At 47.2% G+C, this 16,409-nt stretch overlaps 1 protein-coding gene across 3 annotated transcripts in view; it reads right to left on the bottom strand.

Moving 5' to 3' along the window:
* The window catches only part of Slc1a2 (solute carrier family 1 member 2), a 132,822-nt gene that overhangs the window by 103,129 nt on the left and 13,284 nt on the right, over positions 1-16,409 (bottom strand). Inside the window, exon 1 of one of the 3 annotated variants that reach the window (XM_042275811.2) lies at positions 12,445-12,965. The exons of the other annotated variants lie outside the window; for them this stretch is intronic. The gene's annotated coding sequence lies outside the window, so the exon portion shown is untranslated. Of the gene's footprint in view, positions 1-12,444; positions 12,966-16,409 lie in introns of those variants that run through there. 3 annotated transcript variants of the gene reach the window in all.

Genomic DNA, 16,409 nt, shown 5'->3' with positions numbered 1-16,409 from the left:
ATAAATGGTCTTCACAGCAATGGCTGGCACACAGAGGAGCTTATGGGCATTCATCCGTAAAGTTCCTTACTACTGAAATAAATGTTTTTAGCTAAACCCATCTTACACATGTGAAAACTGAGGCTTGGAAAGCTTAAGTAAATTGTCTTAAAATTCTCTTGTCTGGAAAACTTACCCTTCACTAAACTCCAGTTCTTTTTATTGTTAGAGAAAATGAGGGGCGGGAATTTATTTTTGGTTGTGAGCGTAGCCTTTAACGACTGAGCCATCTCTCCAGCCCAGGGGCTTTCTTCTTCTACATCAGAGTTCTAATTTGAACTTGTTTCTGGTCAGCCAGTTACTGGAGATGATGGCCTTAATCTGTGGGAGAGAACTATCTAAGCAGGAGTGAGTCAAGCCTTGTTTGTGGGAGGGGCTTATCTAAGCAGGGGTGAGTCAAGCCGTTCTGAAGGACAGAGGAGGAAAGCAGGGAGGAAGGGAGAGGGTTAGTTTAACACCCTACTTCTGGAAACATGATTCAGGGAACCAACCTTTTATGCAACTCTCAAGTACCAGGGGAACAGAGTCCTTAACCAGTGAAGAGGACCCGAGGAAGATGGCGGCCCCTGGAGATCTTTCCCCATTGGATGGAACAGCAAGGAACAATACCCACTTTCCTGAACAGTGGCCACATTTTACCCCCTCCCGAAAACACTGGGTGTGCTTATTAATTGTGTGCTGGACACAGCTCATTAATAATTCACTTTAGGAGTGCTTGGTTGCCATGGTAACAACAGCAAAGCCTGTTTGTTTGCTTGCCTTAAAACAACTGTGTGGTGTTATCTGGGATGTTCTTTCATGAATGTTGGGTTTCTGGAGACATCCCATGTGTATGAGTGAATGTGATAGATACAGAAGAGATGCCTCTAAAATGCAGTTTATGAGCTACTGAATGGCAGAACATTACAACAGGGGAAGCAAAATGCCTTTCTCAGCTTCATACTGCCCCCTTCTGGAAGGAAAGGGAAATAACAAAAATGCATCCTATTACTGGATGCAATTAGCTATGAAACTTGAACCGTATCAAAAATTCTATGTAAAGTATACTTAATCTTTTTCTTTAATTGCTTAACATTTATTTTAAATTATATATATGTATACGTGTCTGTGTGTGGGTATGTGTACATGAGCTCCAGTGACCATGGAAGCCAGAGGCATCAGATGCCCTGGACCTGGAGTTACCGGCAGTTCTGAACCCCCTGAGAAGGGTGCTGGGAATCGAACTGAACGTGTTCTAGCCATTTCTGACTTTGCCTTTTATGGACCTACAAGATGATGTTAAAAGCTTGCATCACTCTGGGTCCCTCTGGCCTCGCTCTATAGAAACATAGATAGATGCCTTCTTCCAGGCTAGCTGGTAGCACACGAGCCTGCGACCCCCTGTCTGTGTCTCCCAGCAGTCCCATGCGTGACACTCAAGAGTGTCTGTGGAAGAGTCAGCAAGAAAATCTGGACAACTCAGTATCTCTCCGGCCTTGGTTCCCTCAGTTCAAACACTTCAAGCCACAGTATCTCAGGAACCTAAGTCACCGGTTGTCTCGGTTTCCCACTGGGGTTCCTAGAGGAGAGTGAGATGTACATGAAGGGTCTATTCTTTTGGCTCAGCACATAGGTTCCCTCATCCTCTTCAAGTTTCTCCCAGGGGTTTGGGTCTCTCTTAGGCCGTCAGCTGCCCAGGCTTCAGTTTGTGTTCCGCCAAATGAGGATTTTCTTCAGCCAGTGACACTCACAGCTTGCGATATGGACTTCTAATTTTAAATGGCCATTGTGACATCCAGTAACTGGTTCGGCTAGTTGTACACATTCATTTGGTCAGTGGATGACTTTGGCCCTGCCCCAGAAGAGCCCAAGGCAGAAAGATGAGAAGCAATTCAACCGGACTTAAAACTCGGAAAACAAAACAGAGAAATACTTAACACTGAATTTCACATGTTTGGCCACAGCCCGCGGGAGGAATATGTGTGTTCACTTTTTCCCTGTGATCCAGACATACACATGCATGCACAGGAATGCACACTTGAACACGCACGCACTCAGCCTGCAGAAAGCAACCCTCGCCTTTCCACACGTGATGTGCACTGGTGCCTCCTTATCCCTCATCCAGGGGCATAGGCTGCCAGTTCAGACATACTGTGTCCTTCCTGTACAAGCACACCACTGATAAAATTTAATTTCTCAGGTAAGCACACTACAAGGCCCACAAAATAACTGACAATAAAATAGAACAAACAGAACAACATAACTGTAATAAAGTGGTGGTCACCCCCGCCCCATCTGGGAACAACTGGAGTCTGGTCATTTCTATTCCATGCCTTTTTGTTTTTAGAGTTTGTTTCTGGGTTTTTTTTTTTTTTTTCAAGTAAATCACCATATCGCTTCACTGCCCAGTTTTGGGACCTGCCATTTGAGAAGCACTGGATGGAGTCATGCCCCCACCACCCCCACCCCCACCCCCACCCCCCACCCCACCCCACCCCCACCCACCCACCCCACCCCCACCCCCGTGCCCCACCACACCCATGTAATGAAATGAAACATGCTAGAGGTTGACAGCACACAGCAGATTTTGGAAATAAACCCCAAAACATGTAAGGGGCTGGGGAGGTGGCTTGGTAAGTAGAGCATTTGCCGTGTAAGCATGAGGACCAGACTTGGGATCCCCAGAATCCGCATAAAAGCCAGGTAGGTAGGTGTGGCAGCCATCCTGTAACCCCAGCTCTGGAGGCAGAGATGTGGAACTCCTGGAGCAGAAGCAGTCTGGCTGGCCAGACTTTCCAAAACAGAAGACACTCAAGCCTCCTCACATGGACATGCTCAAGCCAACACTCATACACACACACACATACACACACACACACACACACACACACACACACACAAACACACACACACACACACACACACACACACGTACGTACGTATGTATCCTCAAAAAGTAAAACAAATAGAAATAAAAATTAAAAAGACTCATCAATGGTTTTTTGTATTTGCTGTCTGTTGGAGCAACAGAAGTCTCTGTGCCCTGAGACAAATAAAATACACTTTCAGAACTAAGTTCATCTCTTTCTTCTTCTTTATTACTGTGGTTATGAGAAAAATCAATATTATGTGTGTGACTCAGTTTTATTTCTGCTGGACAGGAATAATGTCTTAAATTTTCTTTTTGTATATTTTATGCACATAGTCCTGGGTTACATAATGACATTTTCATGCATGTATATACTTTATGTTGAGTATATTCCCTCCATAGGCCCTTCTCTCCCCTTTCTCACCCCCACCCCTCCTGTTAGTTCCCTCTGTTCCCCTGGGTAGTTTTATTTCTACTTTTGTGTCATACATACAGACATGATTTTATGTATCTATATAAAATCTAGACACCAGCCACACTTGAGAAAAAACACTAAATCTGTCTTTCTGAGACTGATTTAATTTGCTTAGCATGATAATCTCCAGTCTCATCCACAGTGTCAGCCTACCATGGCCCCGCTGGTCCAATATAGCCTGTCAACTGTTTATGTAAATAAAGTTTTATTGAAACACATGCACACTCATTCATCAGCATATTGTCCATAGCCGTCATCCATGCTGCAATGGCAGAAGTGAATAGCAACAGCACGAACTGTACTGGCATTCACAAACCCTAGAATATTCACTAGCTCTTTGAGGGAAAAAGTCAGGCCCTGAACAGAACACGGCCTCTGCAGGGCACTGGCTCCAGGATCTCCCGTGGATGCCACAGGCTGCAGATGACAAAATCCCTCATACACAATGGTGAATGCAGTATTTTCACATAACCTATATATGCCTTCCTGTGTGACTTAACCACATGCTTAAAACACCCACTGTAGTGTAATGTTGTGCTAGTTTGCCATTTATTTATGGTAGTTACTACGTTGTATTGCTTAGAGGATAATGACAGGAAAACATCTGTACAAGTTCAGGGCAGATGCGACCAAGTGTTCTTTCATCTATTAACAGATGTGTTTGGTGGAATCCATGCATGTGAAACCCACAGACTCCGAGGGTTGGTGGTGTCATTGGCTCGATGCTGATCACCATCCTGTGAAAGGAGTTTTACCGGAACACATCACAAATGATGCGTGCCCTCAACTTATCCGAGGTCACCCAGCTGGGTCTCATGTAAACAGAATCAGAATCTGAACCTCAGTTGATCTTACAGCGAGGCCTGAGCCACCATTTCTACCTCATGCTCACTTTCCCAAACGTCCAAACACTCGCCCTGTCTAGATCTTGATGCAAATCCCACTTCTGTAACCGACCACCCACCTGGGCACCCCAGAAGGAAAGGGAGCCGGGACAGGGTTGGGTGGCCTCAGGCATCTTCCAGGGCACTGAAGGGTTTAAATTGCACTTCCATTTCAGGTAACAGTTCTTGCTTCTTGCCAGCATGCCAGTAAATGCTGCCCTCCATGCCACACTTACAGTGGTCAAAGTGGAAGCTATCTCCTCCACCTGTCCACACCCACATGGAGGATTTTCGTTGAGAGAGTCGGTTTTCTTTTTTCAACTCTCAGATCCTTGGGTTTTAATCTCAGATATCTCAATTATCCAAAGCCACTTTGAAATCAATGGATGGGAAAGGTCCTGGGCTGTTTTTGAGGGAAAATGCAAATAATGAAACTGTTTGCAGAGTGATACCTTATCTCAGTAAGCAAATAACGATCACTCATAACCATCCTTGTGTGTGTGTGTGTGTGTGTGTGTGCGCGCGCGCGCGTGTGCGTGCGCACGCACATATGACCTGCACATGTATGTATTGAACACAATTCTCAAAGGGTGAAAAGGAGTCTTTTTGCTTATATCGGTTTTAATATTTTCCTATTGTGAGAAGTCAATTGCTTGTGTAATTTTCTGTTCCTGGTTGAAAAGAACACATTTGTCTGAGTGGGATTTTGAGCACATTGCCAGTCTCCCACTGACTTCTATGGGAAGACACACAACATGGCCTCAGGCTAGGACAGAGAAAAACCACCGGGCATGGTTTAGGAGTCAGATGGAGAGCATAGCCGGCCAGCTTTGAGTAAAAGAGAGGCTGCAGCGCCCCCCGGTGTCAGGGCAGTGGAAGTCCCAGGAACAAAGAGAAGAAGACTGCTTCTTGGCCTCTCCAGACAGCAGTCCCTGCGGGACAATCCTGTACAGACTGAGATTGCCAGAGCCAAGAAGCAGTTAAAGCCTTCTTGAGTTTGTTGTTCATATTTATTCTTGCCTGATCAGACATCTGAAAGGCCAAGGCCCATCCTTTGGCTTCTCAGAGATGGGCCCAGTGTTCCCACACTTATTTGTTCCCAAGGGCATCAGAGGGTCTTGGGAAAGCCTCCTGAGGGGCTGCCCTGGTTCCTTCAGTGTCTGGCCAGCCTTGGCATCCTCAAACCTCCTTTTCTGGAAGATTCAGAATCAGTGAGGTCACATGTTTGCTTGGAGGGGTGGGCAACCAATGTATCATTAACACGTTTACATTGAAGGATGTTTACTTTGGAGGGCCCAATTTTGTGTGTTTGGGGGGGGAATGTGCATCATTGGGCTGAAGTGGTAATAGGTGGTAAATTCGATCAGCCACCTTTTCCAAGCACTTACGTGTTCTGGAACAAGCCAAAGTGACAGGAGGCTGGTATTTCATCCCCCAAGCAGCTGTGGTTATACCTAGTCTATAGTAACATTGGATGAGGAGCCTGAATTTCCAAAAGGCCGAGTCACATGTCCAGGAAGTAGCCTGTGTGGGATTCAAACATCTTGAGGTTCCTCGTTGGTGTCAGGTGCCCTACGCTAAGGTTCAGGCCAGAGTGTCACGTACTGTAGCAGAAAACCCAGGATTCACTTTCTGAACACAGAAGCTGCGATGTTCTGTGTGGCTGCCAGACGGTGAGCAGCTGACTGTAGTCCAGAAGGCCTTCCGAGCGCCTAGCGGAGGGCCAGCCGATCTCCAAGCATCTGTTAAACGACTGGCTGGTGCCACATTTTACTGCCACCTGAGAGATCCGTGTTACAACCCAGGAGGGCTCTCCTGGGTTGTAACATGTTTACGTGTTTACGGCCCCCACACTGAAGGCATGGGGAGTTCCTGACCTTCCTCCAGTGCTAAGAGTGGGGTTCCTCCTCCCCTGATGACTTCAAAGACAGGTGACTGGAAGTGGTGCGCATCATGCCCAGCCCATCTGGTGGGCTCTGAGAGCCCATCCTTTCAGTCCTTTCTGCTGTCTCCTTGTTCCAGGTGGGGATGGTAAATCAACTCCGAAACCTGAGTTCATGACCAAGTCTTGAATTAAACTGAGATTTGGCATTGAGCAAGGGGCCTTCAGACAACATGTGAAAGGACAATTTAGAAACATGAGGGAAGAGCCACCCACCACCTTTCCCTCCCAGTCTGAACACTCCCTTCTGACTCTGTGTCTCCCCCAGAAACATAACCAAACAAAATTTATGAATAAAATAAAAAGGATCATACAGGTGCTGTGTGACTTGTAGTGGATTTATTGCCCAATTTACCCTCAGTAAGTTAAAAAACAAACCTGTCATTTGAACATTCACCTAATATACCTGACATCTGTACATCACAGCTTAGATAAACCTATTGTAAATGTGCTGGGAATTTTACATTGGCCTACAGTTGGACAAACGCATCCCAAACAAGGTCTATTCTAAAATAACGTTGAACATCTTACACTGTTTACTGTGTGCTGTATAAGGAATAGCAGAATCCATGCACACGTGTGCTCTCACCACCATGATGTCAAAAATCGCCAGTCAAGTCATCTTAAAGTCGGGGACTGTCTGTTTACCTAAAACGGGCCAAGCACCGTCCCATTCGCTTGAATGTGAACCTGCCATGTTTGGCTGAGTGCTCTCTCCCTTGGTACTGTTCTGACTCTCTTTCCAGTACCCCGCGTTTGACTGAGTGCTCCCTCCCCTGGTACTGTTCTGACTCTCTTTCCAGTACCCCTTCTTGCCCCATTGAACAAGTCTCACTTCCATTCCAAGATCAGAAACGTTCCCCCAAAAGGCAGACCTCCCACTCTTCCCTGTTCAGGTAGATCTGTTGTCCTGGCTTTCTCGGGACATTGCAGCACACATATTAGGTAGACACCCGGCCCCTGAGACGATGTCAGCTGGGCAGAGAGGGACCAAGGGCGATCAGGTCCCCAAAGCCTCCGTCTGCTGTGCAGGTACCACAGGGAACAGGCTTCTCGGTTGTCACCTTGCTCCTATAGATGGTGGGTATGCAGAGAGGGAAGCTGGGACTTGAACACGCCAGAGTGAAAAGAGACCTTGCAGATACATGAAAGTCCAAATAGCTAATTGAATTCTCCTCACTGGGAACAACAACAGCAAATCTAACTTGAGCTCAAAGAGTGTGACCTTTGTCCTATTAAAAAGGCCTGGATGATCCAGCCATAACTGACCACATGGCCAGATGCCCGCTTGTCTCTGAAGAGTACCTTCTGTTGTCTCACCTTCCCTTAATTCCAAAGATGCTGTGAGGTTGCCAATGCACTGGCCAGGAGCAGTATGGAAACCCAAGTGATGAAAGGTAGTGATTGGGTCATTCTATTAGCAATGACCAAAGCCATTGGTTGACCTGGGTTCTGGAGAAGTCCAGTACTGCATTTCAGTTCTGGTATACAAGAAGCCACTGGTAAAGGAGGAAAGGGCTTTTCACAGAAGCACAGGTCCTCTTTATGATGCCTGAGTAACTCAGATGCAAGCTACATCGGCTGAGAGAAGTGTGTCCCCCCTTTGGGCTTGGAGGATACCTAGCTCCTGAGGACCACTGCCTGCCCTCAGAACCTGGGCACCATGTGGCAAGTGATGGTTCCAGAGAGCCTGTGAGAGGAAAGCTCTCACAGGAACCAGAGACACCCTGTGCTGCTGACTTAATCCTTCACAGTGATTAGCTTGAAGGACAGCTCGGACTGAATAAGTATAGGCAATTCCTGAGAAGTTAGGACACTGAGGACCATGTCACAGGTCATGGCAGCTCCTACTAGAGAAGAGAGGGGTGCCCTGTGAGGAGGACAGAGCTCAAGCCAGGCACTCCGACTGAACTGACTCTTAGGAGACTCCCATAAAATGTTTCCAAGTTGTTTTTTTTTAATGCTGAAAACAACTACTTTTATAATTACCATTATTTTATTGTATTTGTCTTGAATAGGATCTGTACATTGGCACCATCCCTATATGATGGAGGCTGGGAAACCAAGGGCCGGGAAAGCAAACTTGAACTTTTCCATCTCTCTCTGTCACTAAGACCTTTAGAGGAGCAGGCATCCAGCCTAGGGAGAGGCCCCAGCCTCACCCGCACAGAGAAGGGGTGTCTCAAGGTGAAGCAAGGACACAAATCAGTCAGATAAGGGTGTACTGTGTACTGGGCAGAAAGAAGGAAGGCTCGGGGCTATCTGAGCCACAGCTGGGAGCTTTGGGCACAATACTGTGGTTTTGTATGTGTGTCCCTACAAAGTCTACATGTTGAAATCCTAATCGCCAGAGAGATAGCGTTAGGTAGTAGGTCACTGAGAGGTGGTTAGGTCACAAGGACGAAGCCCTCACGAATAAGATTAGTTCCCTAACAAAAGGAGCAGAGAGCTCATTCTCCCCTTCCCGTGGACATGGGGAAAATACCATCTGTGAGAAAAGGGAAGGCCTTACCAGACACCTGCCTCCATCTTGGCCTTGGACTTCCCGGCCTCCAGAAGCACAGAAAAGAAATTTCTATTATTTATGAACCACTCAGTTTATAGGAATATGTGGAAGCAGCCCCCCCCAAAAAAAAAATAAAGATATGTAGGCACCTCATTTTCCTCTTTTCCCCAGTCCTGAAAACTCAGAAGGCACATTGTGAGATAGACTGAAACTCTTTCTGGTCCAGCAGCCAGTGAAGCTGGGATCAAAACACTGGCCTTTCCACTAACTTTTTCTCTGAGCTTCAGGATAATAAAGAGGCAGGCCAAATATTCTGGAACATTCTGAGTCCATGTTGACAACCATTAGAAACGCCATATTATCTCCAACCGTGTGTTAAGTCAATTTGGCTTCTGCTCCCAACTTTCACATGCGCTGAGCACTGGCAGTTTTGACAAGGTTGGAACGAGATGGTGTGCCTGTCCAAGGACACACAACCTGAACTCGAAGTGTCATCCACACACAGCAAGCATTCCGTTCCCAAAGGTCGGTGTGAAGTCGGCGGCAGCACCTCATTCTGCCAACAAAGGCCAGAGGACGACCTGCAATATCACTCCCCGGACACTAACCACCTTATTTAGTAAGATGGGATCTCCCTCACTGTCCTGGAACTCATCAACTAGGCGCAGCTGATAGGCCAGCAAACGCCGGAGATCTGCACGTCTCTGCCTCTCTAACTCTGGGATGACAAGCTCACACTACCACTCCCGGCTTTGGACTAGGGTGCTGGGTCCTTGTGCAAGGCAGGCACTTTGCTGACGGAGTCATCTCCCCAGCTCTGCCTCATCTTAGGGGTGCTGGGTTAAGGCAAAGTCTTCCCTCACACAGCAGCGGGCTAAAGCCACTTTGCTTACTCAACTCTCAGCCCAGTGAGTGTAAGGAGAGGGTCTTTCAGAAGAGTCGCCACCCCGGCAGCCTCCTGGGCGGGAGGGACACCTGCCTAGCCCTGCAGCATCTGCCTGTACCTGAGCCGCCTTGCTCTTAGAGACACACCATTCAGTGCATTTCCATCAGCCTGGAAGTTGCTTCCAAAATAAAAATGTTTGGTGTGCAATCTGTTCCTACAGTGTGGAAAGGGCAGGTCCACCCACATTTGCCTTTAGTGTGTCCTCATGTTTCCTCTCCTCCCTCTCCTACCCTCATCTTGCCATCTGACCAGTTTAGTCTCTCTTTATCCCAAAGAAAGTCAGCAGTTGACATTCAACAGACTCAGCTCCCTGCAAATAGTTCCTAAATCAGAAGGGAAACTAAAGAAAGTGCTTTTAATTATTCAGTCCAATTACCGTGCTTTTGACCGACCCAGACTACTGAGCCAAACTGGACTCTTTCCTCTGTTCATTCCGAAGTTGTTTTTGTTTTTGTTTTTCAAGTCTTCACCTGACTTTGTCATGTGGATATCACTACCGAAGACTTTGGTACAAAATCTGGATGGCCGTCAAAGAAGACAGTGAGGTGTCTGTGGAGGGCCAAGGTTAGGTCTTAAAACATGATGGCTATGGTTAGGTGACAGTGTCCCCTTAGAGGGGACACTTCTGTCAGCCACATATTACCACTCATAATGATGGATAGATGGTTAGATAGACAGAAGGACGGACAGATGGATGGATGTGGAGTTGGAAACTCCTTGCTTAAAGAGATTCTGATATTACATGGAGACTATATTACAAAAAAAAATATTTGGTCTTTGTCTCAGGTTCCTGGCAGGCAATATTAAAATCTTTAGAATCCCATTGGAGTTCTATGAGTGTTCTTATTTTGGATCTGCTAAGTGTCTGTGCATACTAATGAGATATTGGGTGGCTGAGGGGCCCCTGGATAGCTTCAAACAGGGCTGTTCACTAGAAAGATCCAGGGTTGGAACTTTCAGCACCACCCCAAGTTCACCAGGGGGAGAATGGAGGTTAGTCACCAAGGGGTGACGACGCAGTCAACGGTGCCTGCCCAGCTAAACCTCTGTAAGAGAGGATGCAAGGGGCTTTTATGTTGGTGAACACAGTAAGTTGTGGGAGGGTGTACCCAGAAAGGCAGGGGCACTCTGAATCCTACTCCTGTATGTGGCCTATGCATGTTTCCACGGCTGATCAAAAGTTGGATCCTTTACCACAAACCAATAATATCAATTCTGTCCATCCTCTGACCTGTTCTAGTTATGAACCGTAAGGCAGGACCTTAGGATCTACCTAGATTTACAGCATCTAAGCCGGGCGCGGACCTTTAACTCTGATACTAACTTTGAGTATATGGTGTGGGGATGAAACCGTCCACAAGAATCCCTCCTGGTGTTGAAATAAGTGCATTCGGAGTAAGGTGTGTCTTAAGTAAAACAAGTGAAAAGTCGAAAGCATAGAAAAGAGGGAAATCTTCCAGCAGCCCACAAACGCAAACACGCCACTCACACCATCAAAGACACCTGGGCTACTTTTCTAATCTTATCGCCAATGGCTTTATGGGAAAGACTTAGCAAATATGCTTGTGGGTGCACAGCACGTGTTACCAAGTAGTCTGCAAAGCCAGGAGGCTGGTGGAGAATCCATGCTGAGCAGAGCAGGCGGCAGGTAACCAGAGTTACGATTCCGAGAACAATGACCGGGAGTTGTCCATGGCCCAGGCATCGGGCCCAGAGTGTGTCACTTACCCCTTGTGTGCCAAACTCTGCTGAGTAGGGGGCATTGCCCCTACTTTTAAAAAGCCTTAAAGAGGTCCATTAACTTTCCCCGAGTCTTAAGCTAAGTGAAGAGACAGGAGGATTTTCTTGGGTTTAAGCCGGGATTCAAACTTCTTCGGAACTGTACAACACTGACTCCTAGACGCTCTTTTACGCAAAGTATTTATTTCATCGTCGACTACTCTAGCATACACCAAGTGTTCTTTAGGTCTCCTCTCCTCTCTTATCTTGCTCGCTGTCTCCACGAGGAGCCCTTCATATAAGCTTGTTCCTGCATGACTCCCTGTTAGAAGTGGCCACACAGTTTTCGGGGACAGGGCAAACTAACAAGCTGAAGCCACTTGTTACTCCAAAGTTCCGCCAAGCACTCCGCCACATGCCCGTGAGGCTGGCTGGCCCTGCTTCTCTGTGTCTGTTTGTTCCCAAGTAATCTGAGATGCTCTTGACGGAGAAATCAGAAGTTCTTATGATAAAGACTCCTCTAATAAGCTTCCTCTCCAGAGACTCTCACTCTTTTATCCATTCAACAAACATCCTGTGAGCCAATGACGGAAGAATCCCAAGGCTTCACTTGAAATGCCCTCAGTGAGACATTAAAGCTACAGCTGGCGGAACAATGACTTTCCTGCTTTCAGAAAATGTGGGCAAGTGGCCCCCTCACTGGTTTGCCTCCGTAGCTGAGCCACAGGCAAAGGGGAAAGGCCTTTGGAGGACATATGGACCCGGGATCAATCTTGGACTCCTAAGGGAGTATATCCTTCAACTGAAACAGTGTTTCCATGCTTACATTAATTTTGTTGCCAACTGGCTTGAAACACAAGCTAGCCCCCTGGGGTGACCAGTTAGTCATTTTGCAAAGAATATCTGCTTCCATGCCTCCATTCTTGAACTGTTTATTCTGGGGCTTCTCCGGCCGTTCAAATGTACTCTGTATTTCCTCGGGTACCTTTCCATCAGCCTTAGAGTACACTCCTGCTCTATCCTATACTTGCCCTTCACCTTAAATAAGTTTGTCGATAACCCAAACAGAAATAGTTTGCACATACCTGAATCCAGAAAAAGGGATCTTTCTTGAACTTTGCTGAGGAGAATCCAGGAGGGTGAGCTCAAGGTGATAAAGTGGATCCAGGGCCAGGGCAGGTAACGAAGACCAAGACTGCCAACTCCGTACAACCCCAAGGCTATCAGTTGGTTGTAGCCCCCCCAAAAAAATGTGGATCTCTGGCTGATTCAACAACTCAGGGTGACTTGGAATGTGAAAACTCAAAGTATCAGGGCTTCTTTTCTTTAAGATCTGGGCAACAGCTGGTGCTGGCCTGGGAAAGGACGATTTGTCCTCTGGCTTGCTTCAGAGTGTGAGGAAAATCCCCATTGCCCAGCCTGTAGCCTTGCAGCTCCACTGCGCCCTCTGCTGGACAAAATGATTGGGCCTCTTTGGGGAACAATGGTGCATGCGTTGGGCCTTGATATCTGGAGCTGACTAGAAATGTATTAAGAGTCTTGTGACAGAGAAAGACAGTAAATGGGTGAGTGCCTGGTTCTCAGAACTCACAATGACTTCTGGGGCAGAGGAAACTAGAAAACACAGAATTTATGCTTTGATTCTATTTTCACTTCAAAATCTGCAGCCTTGGATCCCAATCTAGCAGTAATCGCCCTGCCAATGGCAGAAGGTGGCTGCAGCTAAGGACTGCTCCGGGAGACTCCTAACTGGCTTTTTGTCCTGTCGAAGGTTCCTGGAATGGTTTTTATCCTCTTATTCCAACAGAACCAAAATACAGGAAAAACACAGCAAAGGACCAGAAAACTGAAGCAAAGGACTCTGCTCCAGGGTATGTCGGGGGATGTGTGTGTGTGTGTGTGTGTGTGTGTAGGCATTCTTTTTCAGGCTAGCAGCAAACACACATACTAAAGACATCATTTCTCTACCTGCAGGAAGTCACAGTAAGGGGACTCCATTGGGAATGATTAAATGCTCTGAGATGCTCCCTAGCAATCAAAAGCAACAATTTAGCCACAGCACTGGCAGCTTCTGGTAACTGTTCTTCTTCTAAATCGGCTTTATAAGCAGTTAAACTGTCAAGCCTTGAGTTTTATTCACTGATGCAATTTAAATACCATCTTTGACTTAGATCTCGTCTTTGTGTCTGAATGTCTAATCCATTCCAGCTTCTTGTTTCCCTTTGCAAAGGACGAGGAAAGAGAACAGACAAGGTTCTGAAGGGAGGCAGGCGGTCTCAGGAAACACGAGGCCTCAAAGATGTTCATCTGACTAGAACCCACTGTGTTCTGAAAGAGGCGTGGAGAGGGGAGTTTGTAGACTTTCCCAGGCAGCAGAGCGGGGACACAATGGGCCATGGTAAATCCATTGTTGGCTTCAGGAGATGAGCTGCTGCCCAAATGATGGCTTTTGTAACCTACTTCAACCCTGCTAGCTCTTAGCAATGAAAAGGCTGGTTATTGACTGCTGGGTAGGGATAGTCCATTGACCAGTACCCTATAAAGATGTCCACCTCCCAAGGAGCAAAAAGACATGTCTTGCCAACCCCAGCCCTATCGCTGGTGTAAGCCTATTTCTTCTCTCCTCTCTCTGCCCTTGTGAGTCTCTTTCCCAAAGCAGACAATTCAATTACACCAACATTCACTGGGATGAAGATAATAAGCAGAGGTGAAAATAAATTAAGATAGTCCCGATCCTCAGAGAGATCTGAAAGGCGGGGAGCAGGCAGACCAGAAGACACTTGGCGCAATCTGATCTGATGAAGTGCTGAGAGAGGTCTGAACGAAGCAGAGCAGGACAGCCTCCCTGGAAGACGCTCAACTCAAATGTCACCCTTTCAAGAGTCTCTACCTATTTCTCCCAGACTTACAGGGCCATCTATATACTCAATGGATGCACTCACTATGCTGGGATCGAGGAAGATGCAAAATCAGCTGGTCCTCCGTATTCTAACAGTGCATGAGAGCCAAGTGAAGAAGAGGATAAATAAGCAAGACATCTGAAAGCTGTACTTGCTGCAGTGAAGGAAGAAAACTATGAGGACCGAGGCAGTGCTAAGGAAGAGAGAACCATTCTCGACGGCACAGGGGAGCGGGAGAGAGGGCCCCTCTAGGAAATGGCATTGAAGCTGATCACCAAAGAATGCTCTAGAAGAAGGCACCAGCCAGCTGTGGAATGGTGGGGAAACAATGGAAAGAAATGGTCTGGGAAGGAAAATGGGTATGCCAGTGCAGGTACAGAAAGATCTGAAAGGCGGGAAGCTATGACGCTTCCAAGAAAGCAATGGCTGTTGCCCTGGCTATAGTGATTCCTGTGGCTATGGAGAGAAAGGGCCAGGCTTAAGAAACCTTTTGGAGAGAAGGGCATGCCCGGTAAGCTTGATTATTAGAGCTGAGATAAGAAAAAAAGGCCAGGGACAAAGCTGGCATTAATGACTTCAGAGCCTTGGCGTGTGGTAGCCCTGTTGGCTGAGGTGGGAGAACTTGGAAGGGAGGAGGTGTGAGTCTGTGGAGGAAAGCATCAACAGCTCCATTGTAGTAACGTGTCCCCATGAACCCATGTATTGCACAAATCGGAACACCAAGTAGGCCACGAGATCTGTCAGCCTCGGGGTAGAAAAAGACCTGAAATAGTAATGTTCTTCCAAAGATATCAAGAGGGTTGTGGCATGGAAATGTTCCAGGAAGGATCCAAAGAGAACGCAGAGCCAAAAAACATGACTGAAATAACATTGAATCCAAGGGGTGTAGAGCTAGCTCGGCGGTTAAACTGCCTGCAACACAAGCATGAGGAGCAGAGCTCAGAACCCCAGAACCCACTTAACAATAAAGTGTAGCAGCATGCCTGGAAGCCTTGCACTTAGATGAGCAGGGAGGAAGAGAGGAGAGGATCCTGGGGTGTGTTAGACAGGCAGTCTAGCAAACAGGTGAGCTTTGAGCTCAGTGAGAGACCGTCTCCAAAACTAGGGTGGAGAGTGGTAGAGAAGGATGTCTGACGCCAACTTCTGGCCTCCACATGTACATATAGGGATGTGAGCATTCACATGTGCTACACCACACACATACAACACACCACACACACACACACACACACACACACACACACACACACACACACACTCCAAGAAAATCCACACAGACGTTATATAATGACCTGGGTTGAAGGGGAGAAAAAGGACAGCTCCAGCTAAGGAGACATAAGAAGGCTCCTAACAGGTGAGTGGAGCGGGAAATGGCAACCACTGCCCAATAATGCTATCCTACACCAGCTCCTGACAGCGATGCCACAGAGGCAGGATGAAATGGCTGCCCACATCTTCAGGTCATGAGAACTGAGGATATAGCCTTGCCCATCTGGGCAGGTAGTGTTTCCTTCTTCTCCACTGTGAGTCGTCCTATGGGTGCTGGCTAGTCTTATGTCAACTTCACACAAACTAGAGTTATCTGAAAGGAGGGAACTTCAATTGAGAAATCCGTTAGATCCAGCTGGAAGGCATTTTCTTAGTTATTGATGGGAAAGGGCCCAGCCCATTGTGGGCGGTACCATCCCTAGGCTGGTGGTCCTGGGTGCTATAAGAAAGTAGACTGAGCAAGCCATGAGGAGCAATCCACTAAGCAGTACCCCTCCATGGCCTCTTCATCAGCTCCTACCTCCAGGTTTCTGCCCTGTTTGAGTTCTTGTACTGACTTCCTTTGATGATAAACAGTGATCTGGAAGTGTAAGCCAAACCAACCCTTTCCTCTCCAAGTTGCTTTTTGGTCATGGTGTTCCGTCACAGCAGTAGAAACCCTAACTAAGACGTTATACCACAGGACTGGTTAGACATGCTGTAGGAAGCCTCAACCAAGAATTCCCAGAGACACCTGCTCTCCCCCACAGGAAGCCCAAAGCAAGCAATGAGCTGATTCCAGCTCTTATTCTTGTCTTCGACACAGTCTTCCACCAAGATTAGTCGGAATGCCTTCACTGACCCAGCCTTGCCCTCGGCATATACACATGCTGCATTCACAC

The sequence above is a fragment of the Peromyscus maniculatus genome, chromosome 4 (genome assembly GCF_049852395.1).
Source record: "Peromyscus maniculatus bairdii isolate BWxNUB_F1_BW_parent chromosome 4, HU_Pman_BW_mat_3.1, whole genome shotgun sequence".
Lineage (NCBI taxonomy): Eukaryota > Metazoa > Chordata > Mammalia > Rodentia > Cricetidae > Peromyscus > Peromyscus maniculatus.
The sequence above is the reverse complement of the archived record's forward strand: the minus strand, read 5'-3'. Positions and strand labels throughout refer to the sequence as shown.